Consider the following 15807-nt stretch of genomic DNA (forward strand, 5'->3'; position numbering starts at 1 on the left):
AGAAAAAAAACTGTAGGGTCATTTTACAAATGGAATCACTAAAAAGTCATGCATCTTGCTGGGTAATAGCACAGAACCTTTAAATCACAGAAATTAGAGACAGGAGACCTGTCAGGTCACCTTGTTCACCTCCTATAGCAGCTTTATGTATTTTGTGTGAAATGACATGCAGTGAAGCATTTACCAGAGCCCTGGGGAGACTCTAGTCCTCAGTAATACATCTCCCTGTTGAGAAAATGTCATAGAGAACAGTCCAGCTTTTCTTTTGCCTACTTTCACATTGTTCTGCTTTGCTATATCTTTTAAAAATGCAGCCACACATTCTTTTGCTCCCCCGTCATTAAAACCTACAACCTTGTAATATTACATTATTGTCTGTCTTTGTAATTATTTGAGCCAAGCTATGCAATTTGCATCTTAAAATACTATGTTAATCAGTCACCATTGTACCATGTAGTGATTTTCTAAAGGGTTATTCATTACACTCCCATCTACCCTGGTCAGAAGCTGTGTTTCTTGTAATTTCATTTTTTTCATGTGTGTTTGTAGAATCAAGGAGTTTGCTCAATTCTTACAGAGAATGAAAGTGGTTCTCAAGCTAGTGACTGGATATCACAATTCCATTAAGATTCAGATAACTCCTACAGCCATTACTTATTTTCCTACACAAGTTTCTAGGACACCATCAAGTTCAGTATCTCACAAATCTAACCAGTTCCTGGTGTGTCAGGTTGCCCAAGTTAAACCACCTTTGCAAAACTGTGACGGAAAGAGAAATCTGACATGGCTGACTCCATCTTGCTTCTAGGCTCACAGGCTGGCTGTCTTCACTCATTCCTGGGGATAGGCCAAGCTAACTTTGGGAGAAAGTTAGTTTATAGTTCAAACGATAATAGCCCCTCCCCAAAACTAAACTGTCCTTGTAAAACTAATGAAAGACCCCCAAGTTAGGAGGATGAGAAGGGCCTGAATTCTACTATGATGTAGGTTTAGCTAAATAATTACCAGGCATTATTCAGGAGGTCACAAGATTTGCAAATTCCTTAATTACTCCTGTAAATAACATCACCGTTGTAGTATAGTAACTAGCCAGACATGGTGGCCAGAGCCTGTAGTCACAGCTACTCAGGAAGCTGAGGTGGGAGGTTTGCTTGCTTGAGCCTGGGAGGTCAAGGCTACAGTGAGGTATGGTTGTGCCACTGCACTGCAGCCTGGGCAACATAGTGAGACACTATCTCAAAATAAATAAATACATAAAATCTAAGATGGGACTTTTGAGATGTCTTTTCAGGCTTTTGCATTTCTGACTACCTAATGACCCCACCCAGATCTGTCACTCAACCAGTCCTGTGGCCCCAACTCAGAAGCAGACCCAGCACAAGAGGACTGTATTCTACATCCCTATTATTGCATCCCCGATCAATCATCAGCACTCATGCCTTAGCCCTCTGCTTACCAAAGTATCTTTGAAAAACCCCTAAACTCTGCGCCTATGGTGAGATTGATTTGAGTAATAACTCCATCTCCCATGTGGAGTGGCTGGCCTTGTGTCAATTAAACTCTTTCTTTACTGCAATGCTATGGTTTCCATGAACTGATTTTGTTTTTGCAGTAGGCAGGAAGAATTCACTGGGAGGTTACACAATTGTAGGTCTGAAGAAACCCTGTTTAATACTTCTTGGGCAAAGCATGAGCAAAGCTATATGACTGACTCTTTCTGGATAAGTAATTTTGTTTACGTGTATTTCAAAATGCCATGTATTACACTATCTTCTGGAAGATAAAACTTCACATTTTGCAGATCCAAAAACCCTACTTCTCCTAGGCAGGGAAAGGAGACAGAATCTCCACTCAGGATTTTAGGGTGAGCCAAAGTCAACTGAACTTAAAGATCTGATTTTTATTCCAAGATGCTGTGTGTTGGAAGGTGGAGATGCTCTTGTAATTATTCCTTCTCCACCCACCACCAGCACCCACAATGCCATTGTGCTGGCCGCAAGTGGTTGCACTGCTCAGTGTTTAACCTCCTGCTGAGGCATGGGCATGCAGTCTGTCTCACAATGCCCCAGGGAAGGGCTGCAACATTTTGATAAGACTTTAATAAAGACTGTTGAACAACCACAGGGACATACACACAGAGAATCAGGCATGCGGATTACAACTTGAATTATTGGAATGGTAGATCACATTCCATGTTAGTTTTTGGCCTGTCTCTATGATATGGTTTGGCTGTGTTCCCACCCAAATGTCATCTTGAATTGTAGCTCCCATAATTCCCACGTGTTGTGGGAGGGACCTGGTGGGAGATAATTGAATCATGGGGCCAGTTTCTCTCATACTATTCTCATGGTGGTGAATAAGTCTCACAAAATCTCATGGTTTTATAAGGGGTTCCCTCTTTCACTTGACTCTCATTCCCTCTTGCCTGCTGCCGTGTAAGACACTACTTTTGCCTTCTTCAATGATTGTGAGGTCTCCCCAGCCACATGGAACTCTGAGCCCATTGAATCTCTCTCTTTTTTTTTTTTTTTTTAAATAATATATTACCCAGTCTCAGGTATGTCTTTATCAGCAGCTTGAGAACAGACTAATATACTCTACTTAAAGATTTTTTTCTTCCACCCAGGGCCCAAAGTATAGATATTATGATGCCTCAAATTTAAGACTCTTCTAAACCTGCCTAGTGAGAATAATGCTGAGAGAGGAGTTACTTGTCCTACCCTCTGGAGACTTTACTGAAGCTAGGAGCTGGAACATGCCCATGCATACCAGATGGACAAGGATAGTACGCTTTTATGCATTGTTTTTCTCAGAAGGGATCAGAATATTATTGGGCCAAAAAACAACCTAAAACTCCCCCACAAAATCTGACAAACTTGTCTCCACTTGCATTACTCTATAATGAAAAAATGGGGAATAGGAGGTTGCAGGAGCAGTGGGAGGGAGAGAATGGCTGGTGGGCAGAGAGATAGAGAAGGAAAGAGAATTATGTGTTGAGTACTTACCCTGCAGGCATGTACTTTATGTACATTATCTCATTTGCTCATTACCTAAATGATTTCCAGGTAGGTAAATGGAAAACAGTTCTGTCTGACTCCCTGGCTTATACCCTTCCATCCACACAATGTTACACCATTTTTCAAAGACATGAGGTTTAATGAGACAATAATGTTGGTAAAGTGTTCTAATTTCCTTTGAGAAAAGAAGCCATAAAATTTTATTGTTATTGTTACTCTTATTATTGAAGCTCAATGAATGCTTTAGTGGTGTCATTGATGTAACTAATATTACGCTCATTTGTTTCATTTAGGGAACTAATGTCTAAAAATAAGAACAAGCAAATTTAGTGGGCTATAGATTCAGCTGGTTATCAAGTGAGACTTTGCAGATAGAGACCTTGAGGACTAACTCAACAACCCAACAACCAAGGTGGAAGGTGGTCTTGGGGGCAAAAGTGAAAAGTGTAACCAGTAGGTGCTCTTTTTAATGCTTGGCTTTCCCAAGGGGTAAGAAAGGGGTGGATTAAAGGTGAAAGATCTGAAACATTGTATTATCTGTCTGTAATTGTTAAGGAATGTAGCAATAATTCCTCCACTTGTTTGTGGAAATAGCAATGGGCTCAGTTTAGATAATTGCTTCTCCAGAGGGGCAGCCATTTTCCCCTTTCTATGAAAGAGTTTATTGTGTTAATTATATAAAACAAAATTATGTCAAGGACAGGAAGGCACTGCAAAATGACATGGAGTCATGCATATATTTAAGCACAAACAGGAATCTTGGCATGATTAATTTTATTTTGCCATCTGAAAAAGTCTTTACAGTGGGAAATAATTCAATTTCCTCCTGAAAGCTACATTATTGCTTAAATAACCATGAGCATGAACTGTAATTTAAGAATAAAAGAATGAGAATTCTACCTGCATTTTTACATGGCAATTATGTGTTTAATTATCATTTGCCTAAGCTTGGACTTTATTGTGTTATTTTTTTCTGGCATGTGCTACATTTAAAGAAATGTAGCATTCTGCACTTTACTCGGACCTGAGCCCTGATTAAAGCAGAAAGGAATGTCCATGTGATCCACTTTCCTTGTTTTCAGAGAAGAAAACTGAGACCTGAAGAAAACAAGGGCCTCAGTTGAGATCTCACAGTTGGTTAACAGTGCTTGGAATTTAATCTAGGTTCCATTCCACTACTACATTTGTCCATTTCATTTATTATGAATTTGTGTAGACAAGTCTTTCTGTTAATTTACTTTACCTTGAATTTGTCTCATCTCTTTCCTAAAAGGGCAATGCAGAATGAAGACAAGGACTCCTTTGGTATCTATTGCTAAGTATAGGGAAGGTGGAAAGCACCTGGTTGCCTCTGCAGCTCTTCTCTGTGTCTTTGTGTGTGGCACCACTGTGTGACAGCAAAACTAAGCCAATGCCTTTCATCGAGGCAACTGGGGATAAAAATCTCACTGATTGATGCAAAATAAACAAGCACAAATTATTCTTTCATTGTAATCCATGAAGTATTTCCCTACCACATCTCCTCTTTTCCTTGCCTAATCTTGCTTTTCTACAGAAGATGTTCAGCACTGAGAGTTGGGGAAAACAGGAGGGAAAATATAGGAAATGGTTAGGAGAAAGGAAAGATTGACCCTGGGAAGCAATTTTTTAAGCCTGTCTGGAAATAGTTGGCATCTCAGGCTAGATATAAATTCATTCTCTTGAGTTCATAGCACTAGCTTTTCATTTTCTGGAAGTCACACTTCTTCAGGGGACTAAAAAATGTCCCCAAGTTTGGTAATCTCACTTTTTCCATGGGAAAAAAAATCTCATTATCACCTCCTCTCCACACTCCTAACCAACCTCCCAGGAATCTTGTTCTCTTTAATCAACCTACTTCCTGTAATTGAAAAAAAAATGAAGGAAATCTTTTTATTTGGCCAGCTTATAATTTAGTTTATATAGAAAAACATTTTATTTTTTAAGCTAAAACTATAATACAATATCAAATAGAGAGTAGGTGCTAAACTATCTGATGAGTGAGTGGATTGATTGGATGATGAGTTTGGTAATCATTTTTTTATTACCTATACTGGTCAGCCTTTTTAGGAGGGAGAGACAGAGAGTTACTGTGATAAGAGTTTGCTGTAGTTTAATGGAAGAGACATACAGGTAAACGATAAAAACAGTGTAACATGATAAATGTCATTAAGAGATAGGAACAAAGCACTGTGGAATCTTTGAGAAGAGAATGAGAAATTCTCTTGGGGTGTCAGGAAAGGCTTGTAGAGATGTTAGCATTTGAGTTGGACCTTAAAGGATGATTAAGACTGTCCCAGGATTATAAAAATGGACAAAAGTGGAAAAAAAGAATCTTTCAAGCTTATGCAAAGACTTGGAGGCTACAGAAACCTAGCATGTTTGATGAACACTTAGAAATTTTAGAAATTTGGTATGGCAGAAGCCTTGAGGGAAGTGGCAGGAGATGGTGTATGCTGGAACCAGAGTCTGAAAAGTCTTGAATGTCAACCTGGGGAGGTTGGATTTTATTTTCTGGGCAGTAGGCAACCAAAAGAGGCTTTAAACCTGGAAAGTTACATGCTTACATGTTTGCTTTTTTTCTTTTTAAGAAAGAAACCTAGGGATGATATCTATAAGGGTCTTATCACAGAAACCAGTTAAGGAGTAATTGTAATAGTTCAAGTGAGATGTCTTATTCAGTTTAGCCTGCTCTCACAATGTACCATAAACTGAGTCATTTATAAATAACAGAAATTTATTTTTCATAATTCACACATTTCATAGAAATGTGTGATCAGGGCATCAGCATGGACATATTCTGTTGAGGGCTGTCATCCTCGTTAATGACTACTGACTTTTGTTGTGTGCTCACATGGCAGAAAGAGTACAAGAGAGCTCTCTGGCCTCTTCCTGTAAGGTCATAATAATCTCATTTGTGAGGGACCCACCCTGGTGACCTAATTACCTCCTAAATGCACCACCTCCAAATATTATCACAGTGGGATTAGGGGCTCAATATACGAATTTGGGGGCACACAAACATTCAGTTCATTGTAGGTAAAATGAAGATTTTCAGAGGCAGTGGAGACAAGGAGTAGAGGTCCCTAACGCAGACTCAACAGATTTCAGTGACTGAGAGGGGAGTTCACAGTAGAACCGAGGTTCTTGTAGTGGGAAGTCATTAAATTAACTTGAGAACATAAAATACAGATAAGGTTTTCACTTATTCAACACACTTTTCATTAAATATCCTTCATGTGTCAGGACCTACTTAGGAACCTTATGAAAGAGAAATATTTCCTACCATTACAGAACGCACCGTTTGGTGGGGCTATATAGATTTGAAAGTTAATTATGTTGTGGTAACTACAATGATGGCTAAAAATGGCCAACCTTTACAGTGATTATTATGTGCTTGACACTATTCTAAATATTTTACATGAACTACTTTTGATCTTGAAAACACTCTTAAAAAGGAGAAGCTGTTATGATTCTTACTACACATGTGAGAAACTAAAGCACAAGGAGATGAGGTAATTTGTCCAAAGTCATACAATTGGCAATGCAAGAGCCAATATTTAAGCCCAAGCAGTATGACTCCAGAGTCCATGCCAGTGAACACAAAACAGAATTCCTCTGTGATAGAAGTATGTGTAGAATAGTGTGTGTGTTATGAATTTTGTTGTCAATATTAAGTTGGAGCTGTACAATCTCAAAGTTTACTGTTCCAGTAAACAATTAGAAATGTTGGCTTATAGATTGGAAAACAGTTGAAAGCTAAAGGCATAGTTGAAATCTGCATATAATTAAAGCTATGGGAGTATATCTCCAAGGGAGAGCATTTTTTCCACAATTAGAAGGTCATAGCTCTGGGATCCCCAACATATAAGGGATGTACAAAGAACATGAAAGAGCAGGAATGGCCAGATGATTGCTGGATGATGTCGAGAGTAGAATATATAGATATCAGAATTAGAGTTTCTAGAAAGAGGGAGATACAATGAACAGTGCCAAGTGCTGTAGGACTGACTATAGATGAATACAGATGATTGAATTTAGCAATTGGAAGGTTATTGTTGGTTTTAATGAGAACAATTTTTGTTGTCTGATAGTAAATGTAGCCACATTTAAGAGGCTGAGGACAAAAGGTCATGCAAAGAGGGAATGACATTTTTTGTTTGAAGAAGGTAGTTTCCAGAACAAAGGAAGTAACGTCTGTCAATGCCAGATTATCAAACAGAATTTGGAAATAGTGTGGAGGAGGAAGGAAAAAGAGAGATCATTTGCAACTACCATTCTTACAAAGCAGCTGAAGGAAAAATTTAGCCCACAAATAAAAGGTGGTCAATCACAGTGCTTATTACTGAACTTCAATTTCATTATGTAGCAATTCAAGAATGTATCCATAATATACCTTTATTCAGTCACTCATTCATTTGTTTGTTTAATAAACTTTAAGCACTTGGGAAGCACTGTTCATGTAGACTGTATGCATGCACAAGTATTGGCGTGTATTCAGGGGAATGGAGGAGGAAAGGGGTGGTAGGGAAGACAGTTGACCTGAAAGCTTGCCTGGCATGATGACCAACATTATAAAGCCAGAGAGAGCCCAGCAGTCCTGTTCGTTAAACTGTGTGAAGTGCAATGGGCCTAGAGTATTTGGGGGTTGGGGAGTTGGTAGGTCATATTGTTATTACTGACAAAAGACAAGAAAGCTAAAATCAAGAGCTGAGAATAAGAATGTAGTTTTGTATTACATTTTATTTCTTAAAATTTATAAGCTGTATGTTTACATTAAAAAGTAAAAAAAACAGCTAGCAATACTAATATCACTTTCTGTTTGTCTCTTTGAAAATATGCTGAATCATCATATTGATGAATGCAGAATGCATATCCCATACAGAGATTATTTTGTTAGCAAATTTTCTTTTTTTCAAGCTAATATGTCAATGTTTTATAATTTTTATTCTTTTTGTAATTGATAACAGCTGTCTATCATGCATGAAGATGGCATTGACTGAATATTGTTTCCCATGCAAAGCTATTGATAGAGATGGTTCAAGGAATAGCAGATTTCTCTTTGGATCTTGACTCAGCTCATGTAGTATAATTACTTCCAAAACAAATTTACTGTCATGCACCAGAGAAACAGACTAAATTACAATAAAAATGGATCTATGAACCCACCATAATAATCATTTTTCAGGGATGACAGCTGAAAAGGTTATTTTTAATGTCATAAGAAGAAGTGGAATGAATGGGAGTCAGGAAAAGGCTAGGCAAGAAGAAGAAGGAAGTGATGAACAGAACATACTGGCAAGAGGAGCTGCAGAATGAGAACCTCTGTTATAACTGGCTTCAGGAGTGCATATTTGAATAAACACAGACTACGTATTTCGTTTCTGGTTTTCCTATTACGGCAGATGTTATATAAAGTGTGAATTTGGTGCAGATTAAAACTTGAGACACCAAACATCATTGTTTCATTTTCCTGTGATGCCCCTTGCCCCATAAAGAAAGCAAACATAACTGTTCATCATTTGCTGTAGGACAATCAGTACACACACACACATACAAGCAGAGAATTAATACAGACTTTTTAGCTTCTGATGTAAAATGTGTATGTATGTGTGTGGCTGAGAAATGGGAAGCTTCCCTGAGAAATATGGAGGTGAAGGGAAACTGACCTGTTGTTTAATGGAGGTCATTTTACAAGCTGACTTCAACAGCCTCTGTTCTTACTTGGATATGGGAAAGAAGGTGTTTCAAGGTACACCCATGCTTCGTGAGAAGTTATCACAGAATTTGGGACATATGTCCCTGTGATTTGGGGAGCACATGACAGATGGTAACTTCTAGACAGGTTGGTTTGTTGGTAACTGAGTAAGGAGACCACACTGGGAGTCAGTCACAGCTGCACCAATGATGGATGACGGAGGGAGATGTCTTGAGATGATCCCACTCAGAGTGAGGGGAATGCTTCAAAAGGAGCCTGGAAACAGATTTCCAGATGCAGAACTGAAAGGTGGTGGGCTGTTATAAGCTGTCAGCCAGCCTGAAGGAGGCATTTCCACCTCCAGGAAACTGTAATGAGAGATCCCCATTGATGATAGATATTCCTGAGAAATCCACAAAAGCACCTTATGAGAGAAAGAGCCAGAAGACCAAATTAAAATCCTTCCAGTCTCTTAGTACCTTTGCTGTCCCCTACCCTCTCCCTGCCACCCCAATTTACTCATTCTGAAGGCGCCAGAAACTAGAGCAGGTAAGGAAGAAACAATAAGCCAGTGCCTTCCACCTAAGACAGGGCCAGGCTGAGGAGTGCAGAGGTTTTTAATTGGCAGAAAGTTGAGTTTTAATGTTGGACTTTGCTGGTCATATTAATAATTCTTTATTATGCAGTAGCTAGTGTTAACGGGAATGGTAAGAAAAAACTCAATTGCTTTCCATTAGTATCCTACCAAGTCCATTTCGTTCTATAAGACAGTAAGTCAGTATTCTATGATATCACTAAGTACCTTATCTTACTGATGTCTAAAAGATAAAGAGTGATACAATGGAAAGGTCTTTCAAATTATTTCAAAGCAAAAGAGACAGAGATTGGAGTTTGAGTGTCAGATCTCTTTATCGGCAATGATGCCTCTCTAAGCCCTAATTTTCTCATATGCAAAGCAGAATCATAATTGCCTGTTTCACTGAGCTTCTTTAATTCCTAGTTTTTAGATTATATTTGTTATTTAATGTACTAAAATGTGTGAGAAAAATATGTATTTCTCTCTGTGATGCCATTTTCAGTTGTAAGTCTTCAGTTCTCAGGTCTCATACATTAATCTCACTTGTAGTCCCTCTTTGTGCCCTCTCTGTCTGTGAATCTATTTTATTTGTGTTTAGTGAAATTGAACCATATTTCTTCATCGTACCCTCCTTCTGCATGTGCCGTCTTTGATTTATTTGAGTTCCTAAGTTTAAAAAACTATAACAACTTAGTCATTTAACAGACATTCTCAAAATGATGACAAATGGTATGTGTATGTATAGTAATATGTGTGTGTGTGTGTATATATATATATATATATAATATATAATTTTATTAATTTCCAAACTACTGGCATCATATCCATCTATCTCCAGACATCTCTTCCCTCCCCTCAACCTCTGCTCTTTCTCTTTCTTCCTACCTCTCTCTCTCTCTCTCTCTCTCTCTCTGTCTTTCTGGACTCTTGACCCCTTCAATATTTAATATCACCTCCAAAATGAAAATTAAAAGGTGATTTGGAAAGATTTGCTTTCCTCAGTCTCTTCACCTACTTATTTTCACCAAATTCTCTTTTTTCTCCTCCTTCGAAATGATTCTGTAATCTGTCTACCCTCTCACCTCACTGTGCTACTTCTTTATATTTTACCTAAATTATTACGTAAAATCATAATATACATGCTCATCTCCAGGCTTACACACTCTAATCTGTATGGTTAACTGTTAAATTTCTAGGGTGCATACCTGATTCTCTCATTTCCTGACTTAAAACCTTCATATTTTTCTGCATTATATTTAGGATGATTTTCAGCTTCTGACCTAGCATAGCACTTGAAGCTGTTTATAAACTGCCATAATTTGCCTTGCCTGTGCCATCTCTGGTGCTCTCTACTCCTGTCAGACTGTTTTGTGGCTGTTTTCCACGCATGCCCTGAAGCTTCTCTCCGCTTCTCAGCTTGTGCTCATATTGTTCCTTCCGCCCAGGTTACTCCTTACATTCTTATCTAGTTGTCAAATCTTGTTCCTCACATTCTGCTCAAATGTCAGATATTAAATACCTTTTCTATGCAGCTTTTCACAGAGTTCTAAGCAAAATTGTTATTAATCACCCACACTGCATTTCCCTCCACTCTCCCACTCCTCATTTTTTTTTAGTTAGTAGTCCTTGTGATCCCCCAGAGATAATCAGGGCCTAAGAGCTGCAAATAAGTTCTTTCATACTTCTAAACTCTCACAGGCAAGGCGAATGCCGAATGTTAATTACTAAAATGGGTAGTAATGTGTTTTTAGAGTTCAGTATGTATCAGACAAATGTATGCACGAGGGTTTTACATGCATGAAAAAAACTTAATTGCAACAACGTTATGCTGTAATTTTCCTGAAGAAAGAGGCTAACTTTATTCATTGTAGGTTCTTTGATGTCTAGAACTGTGACCCAGCAGATGCTCAAGAACTCTTTGTTGACCTGCAAAATAAATTAATGAATGAAGAAACAACTCTGTAAGAAATAGACTAGCATGATATCCATAGCACAAATAAGGAGCACAAAGCAAATGAAGTCAAGTGATTTGGTTGTGACGCCTAAAATATGTGGTAGTTGAAAGCATATGTGCTAACACACTATAGTCAATGCTTTTAAAACATTAATACAACACTGCTCTATCCAGTTGGACTGGGAAATGGCAATTGTTTTCGAAGCGAACTTTGGAAAGGTGGCAGCACAGAAATTAGTCCCTACATAAAGTCAAACAAAAAGCAAACAATAAAAGACAGTACCACAACCACCAGGACCACCACTTTAATCTGATATGAGATTTAAATGCTACAAGGAGTTTTAAATGAATGTAATTATTACCAGTAGAAATTGAAAATTAGAAGAGTAAGTAGGATTTCAGAACCCAGTCCCCGACACCCCATCCTCCACTTCAATCCACACATATACTAAGGGATGGTGCTTTAATACCCAGAGCATGCTGACCATGGTCTGGTGCCAGTTAAAGGCTGGGCTTTATCATGGAAGCAGTTGTTGTTCTTTCTATTGCAATGAAAAATATTGAGTTGTATTTTAGACACATAGAATAAATAAATAAATACATAAATAAAAAGATATATTTAACGATGTCTTCAAATATTTCACTCTATTATATCCCTCATATACTAGGATTTCCAAAAGGACTGATAGAAATCCTGCTTTAAAATATTATCTTAAAAAAGTAGAGCCTATCTCTCATTATTAGAGGTATTTAAAGTTTGCAAAGTTGTGTGCTATGGGAAAGAGATTTGTTTTAAATTTATTAGAAGATGAGAAGTCTAGTTAATTTTCGGTAAAGTGCTCTCAGTGAAAAGCTAAAGTAATAAGAGATAATAAACTGTTTAGATACTGAAACTTCCAAAAATTTTTGAGAGACGCCAATTTTGCCATTCTCCTTTTAACTCACTTGTGCCTTCAATGCCATAGAGAAATGTTTAAGAACCCAGCTCCAGACCCAAGCTGCCTTAGTTCAAGTTATGGGTCATACACACAATAACTGCAGTATCTTGGGCAAGTTACTTAATCTGTTTCTGCCTCAGTTTACACATTTGTGTGGCAGTAATAGTAGAATGTCCCAATGTCATTATAAGGATTCAATAAGTTACAATCCAAAGCAGTGAGAATATTGCCTGTCATGTGAAACCAGCTAATACATTAATTGTTATTATTTGTGAAGAAGGAAAATTGAGCCAAAAAAAATGTAGTTCTTATGACAATCTAGATCCCAATGTCTTCTTTTACCCATTCAGATTTGATTAAGTGTTAATAAGTGAAGTATGAGCCTATTAGCAAGGCACTGTGGAGGGCAGTGGGCATGGAAGAATGAATAAGGAATGGGCTTTGGCCTCAAATGACAAGCCATACAGACTCAACAACCTGTAATAACATGCACACTCAAAGCGGATGTGTTTTAAATTGTTTGTAAAAGCCCCCGTGAAATTCTATCAGCTGACATGAAAATAGCATTCCATTAATTTTGATAGAATTCATATCTCTTTCCTCCCCGCTTCACAACAGGCATTGCAATGGAGAGAACATACACTTATCCCTCCTATCTACATTCTTCCTTATTTCATATCTGTAGAAAGAGGGGGCACGTAGGCAGATCTCTGAATAATGACTCTGAAAGTACATATGAAATAGTCCTAAAATAAAATCAAAGCTTTTGTTAATTCAGAACAAAAGGTAGTTGTTTCTGTAAACTTCCAGCAAAGCAGGTTGGTAAGCAGATAATCTCTTCTACCAATGCCATCAATATGGCCATTTAAACTTGGAAAGATTGATGGGTATGGTGTCTTCCCATTTGAGAATGCTACAATTTACTTTTTTACATTTGTAAGACCAGCCCAACCCATGAAAACACCACTACGATTATCTCAATAGTGCTGAGTCAGATTAGGCTTTTTGGTAAGGGCTCTTGGAGTCTGTCAAAGGAGTGACTTTCTCTTACATGACAGCACAGAGGTAGAATTTGGTGCTTTGAGTCCTAGTTATAGGATTTTTAAAAGGTATTTATTTTTATTTTTCAGAGATGGGGTTATGCTAAGTTGGCCAAGCTGGCCCCGAACTCCTGGCCTCAAGCAATCCTCACACCTTGGTCTCCCAAAGGGCTAAGATTAAAAGCATGAGTCACCGTGCCCAGCCCCAAGGCACAGAGTTTTAATAATGTTGTGTGTTCTTCTGTAATGGGACAGCACTTGAGAAGTTTTCATGTGAGCATGAATGAGAAACTTGTAACTGTAATATTGGTAAGTGACATATATTTTTACAGATCATACCATGTTTTTCACGTTGTACTTAAGATATTGTATATTAGACCTGCTTTTGCCTAAATGTTATCTCCCCCTCTCTACATCAGTGGAATTATTATTACTTTAGCACTCTACGACATTGTAATTTATATAATACTATAATTGTTGTGCATTTCTGTAAGTTTTAAACTTCACTTCTTTGCAGAATAGGGACAAAGGGGACACTAAAGCAAAATACACTAAGGACATCCTAAATTCTCCTTCACCCTCAAAATAATATAATCATCCGTCAGTTCTCCATAAAAATTCATTCAGCAGAACAGGGAGAAGTCTGGCATTTCATATTTAGCTACTGCTGAGAATATGCTAAAAGCTTTTTCTCAGACACACTGTCATTTCTAAAAATGTCAGGCTTACAGACATGATATGCTCCAGAAACTCACTTTAATTTGAATAATAACTAAGAGCCTGTCACATGCTAAGTCATTGGAACTATTTCCTACTCAGTTCTGCAGCAAAGAAAACAACAAGTTCTTCCCAAGCCTATTCTGTTTTCCTTCCCACCTCCCACCAAGAAAACACTGTTTTTTCTATCACACACAAAAAGTTGTGAATACTTTAGGTCTCCTATGACACATTATTGTGTGTTGTCTTATTCCAATTGTTATAGGCTTCTTCTGCCTTATTCCTTAATAGCAGCTGCTTATTAAATACATAATTTTGTGTCTATCTTCTGAGAAAGCATGAAATCACTGTATTAATATTTGTTTTATGAAGGAAAACAAGATATCAAGGAGAGACTGTGCTAGCATTTCATGTGGGTAATGTGAAGAATCTTATGTGTGTTCATCAACTGCCGTGAAGGTTTGATATTTCTTTCTTGTGGATTCTGGGAAACCCTGTCTTGAAGATAAGATGGTCCCTCCTTTAGGAAATGAGAACTCAATAAGAAACAATATTGATTCAAGTTCATGCATCTGGGAATTGTAAGGCTTTATGTCCTTCATTAAACATGGTCAGCGGGGGCCCAGATACTCCTGAGTTACAGGCAATTATATATGAGTGGTTTCATTTACCACAAAACAGTAGGTGGCTTATAGTTTAGGAATGCTTCCTTGATATTGGATGTCAAATCCTCATTTAAATTCCGGCGGTGGCTCACGCCTGTAATCCCAGCACTTTGGGAGGCCGAGACGGGTGGATCACGAGGTCAGGAGATCAAGACCATCCTGGCGAACACGGTGAAACCCCGTCTCTACTAAAAAATACAAAAAACTAGCCGGGCGAGATGGCGGGCGCCTGTAGTCCCAGCTACTCGGGAGGCTGAGGCAGGAGAATGGCGTGAACCCGGGAGGTGGAGCTTGCAGTGAGCTGAGATCCGGCCACTGCACTCCAGCCTGGGCGGCAGAGCGAGACTCCGTCTCAAAAAAAAAAAAAAAAAAAAAAAAAATTCCTTCGGTGTCTTCAGTGACTACCTAGGCAGCTTCTTCTACTCCGTTACCTGTAAGCGGAGCCTGGCTCTTGGGAAAAAAGTGAACTACCATAGACAGGGCAGATGTTAGTGGCAGATGGTATTCATAGCCTCAACAGGCATTTTCAGAAGGCACTTGGAAGGATATTGGTGTGGCCAATGAGATATTATAACCCCGTAGTTTGAACCTAGGGTAAGCAATGCAAAGGACTGGGGAGAGGGGAGATGCTATTTCAGGGACAGTGAGTGACAGCAACAGATCCCCTGAGGTAGTGGGGAGATATGCCCCCATTCCTCATTTTATAATACTTGGAAGGAAGTCACTATACCTAGTTCATGTTTTAGGAGTGAGGAATTATATTACATCTCATTAAGGGTAGAGTATCTACATAAATTATTTGGAATATGTCTGCACAGGAGATGTCTCTATTCTCCCTTATGTTTTCTTTTCGTTTGCTTACGGAATCAAGGAAATGTATTTTACACTTTGGGTTATAATCTAATATCACTTTATTTTGTTCAAATGATTGTAACTGTGGTCATTGGGAGTTCTGTCACTTGTCTCATCATGTATATCTCCTGTCCCAACCCTAGAATCAGTCATTCCTCTAATGATCTCTGGATCCTTATATTGAAGAATGAGAAACTAAAATCTGGGTGCTAATGTGTGTTCACTGTTATTGGAATTTTTTCCTAGGGTTTCAAGATGACAGAGTAAAGAAAAATATATTTATACTAGCCCATATATATACACACATCTACAAATATTTCTACATTTAACT

General features: G+C 38.2%; 1 long non-coding RNA gene across 6 annotated transcripts in view; it reads left to right on the forward strand.

Annotated features, from left to right (window-relative positions):
* The window catches only part of LOC103886908, a 134945-nt gene that overhangs the window by 85770 nt on the left and 33368 nt on the right, over positions 1-15807 (forward strand). The window contains exon 3 of one of the 6 annotated variants that reach the window (XR_004185857.1): positions 13333-13551. The exons of 4 other annotated variants lie outside the window; for them this stretch is intronic. This is a non-coding gene — a long non-coding RNA (uncharacterized LOC103886908). Of the gene's footprint in view, positions 1-13332; positions 14799-15807 lie in introns of those variants that run through there. One more of the 6 variants, XR_002523865.1, reaches the window with a different exon arrangement.

The sequence above is a fragment of the Papio anubis genome, chromosome 8 (genome assembly GCF_008728515.1).
Source record: "Papio anubis isolate 15944 chromosome 8, Panubis1.0, whole genome shotgun sequence".
Classification (NCBI taxonomy): Eukaryota; Metazoa; Chordata; class Mammalia; order Primates; family Cercopithecidae; genus Papio; species Papio anubis.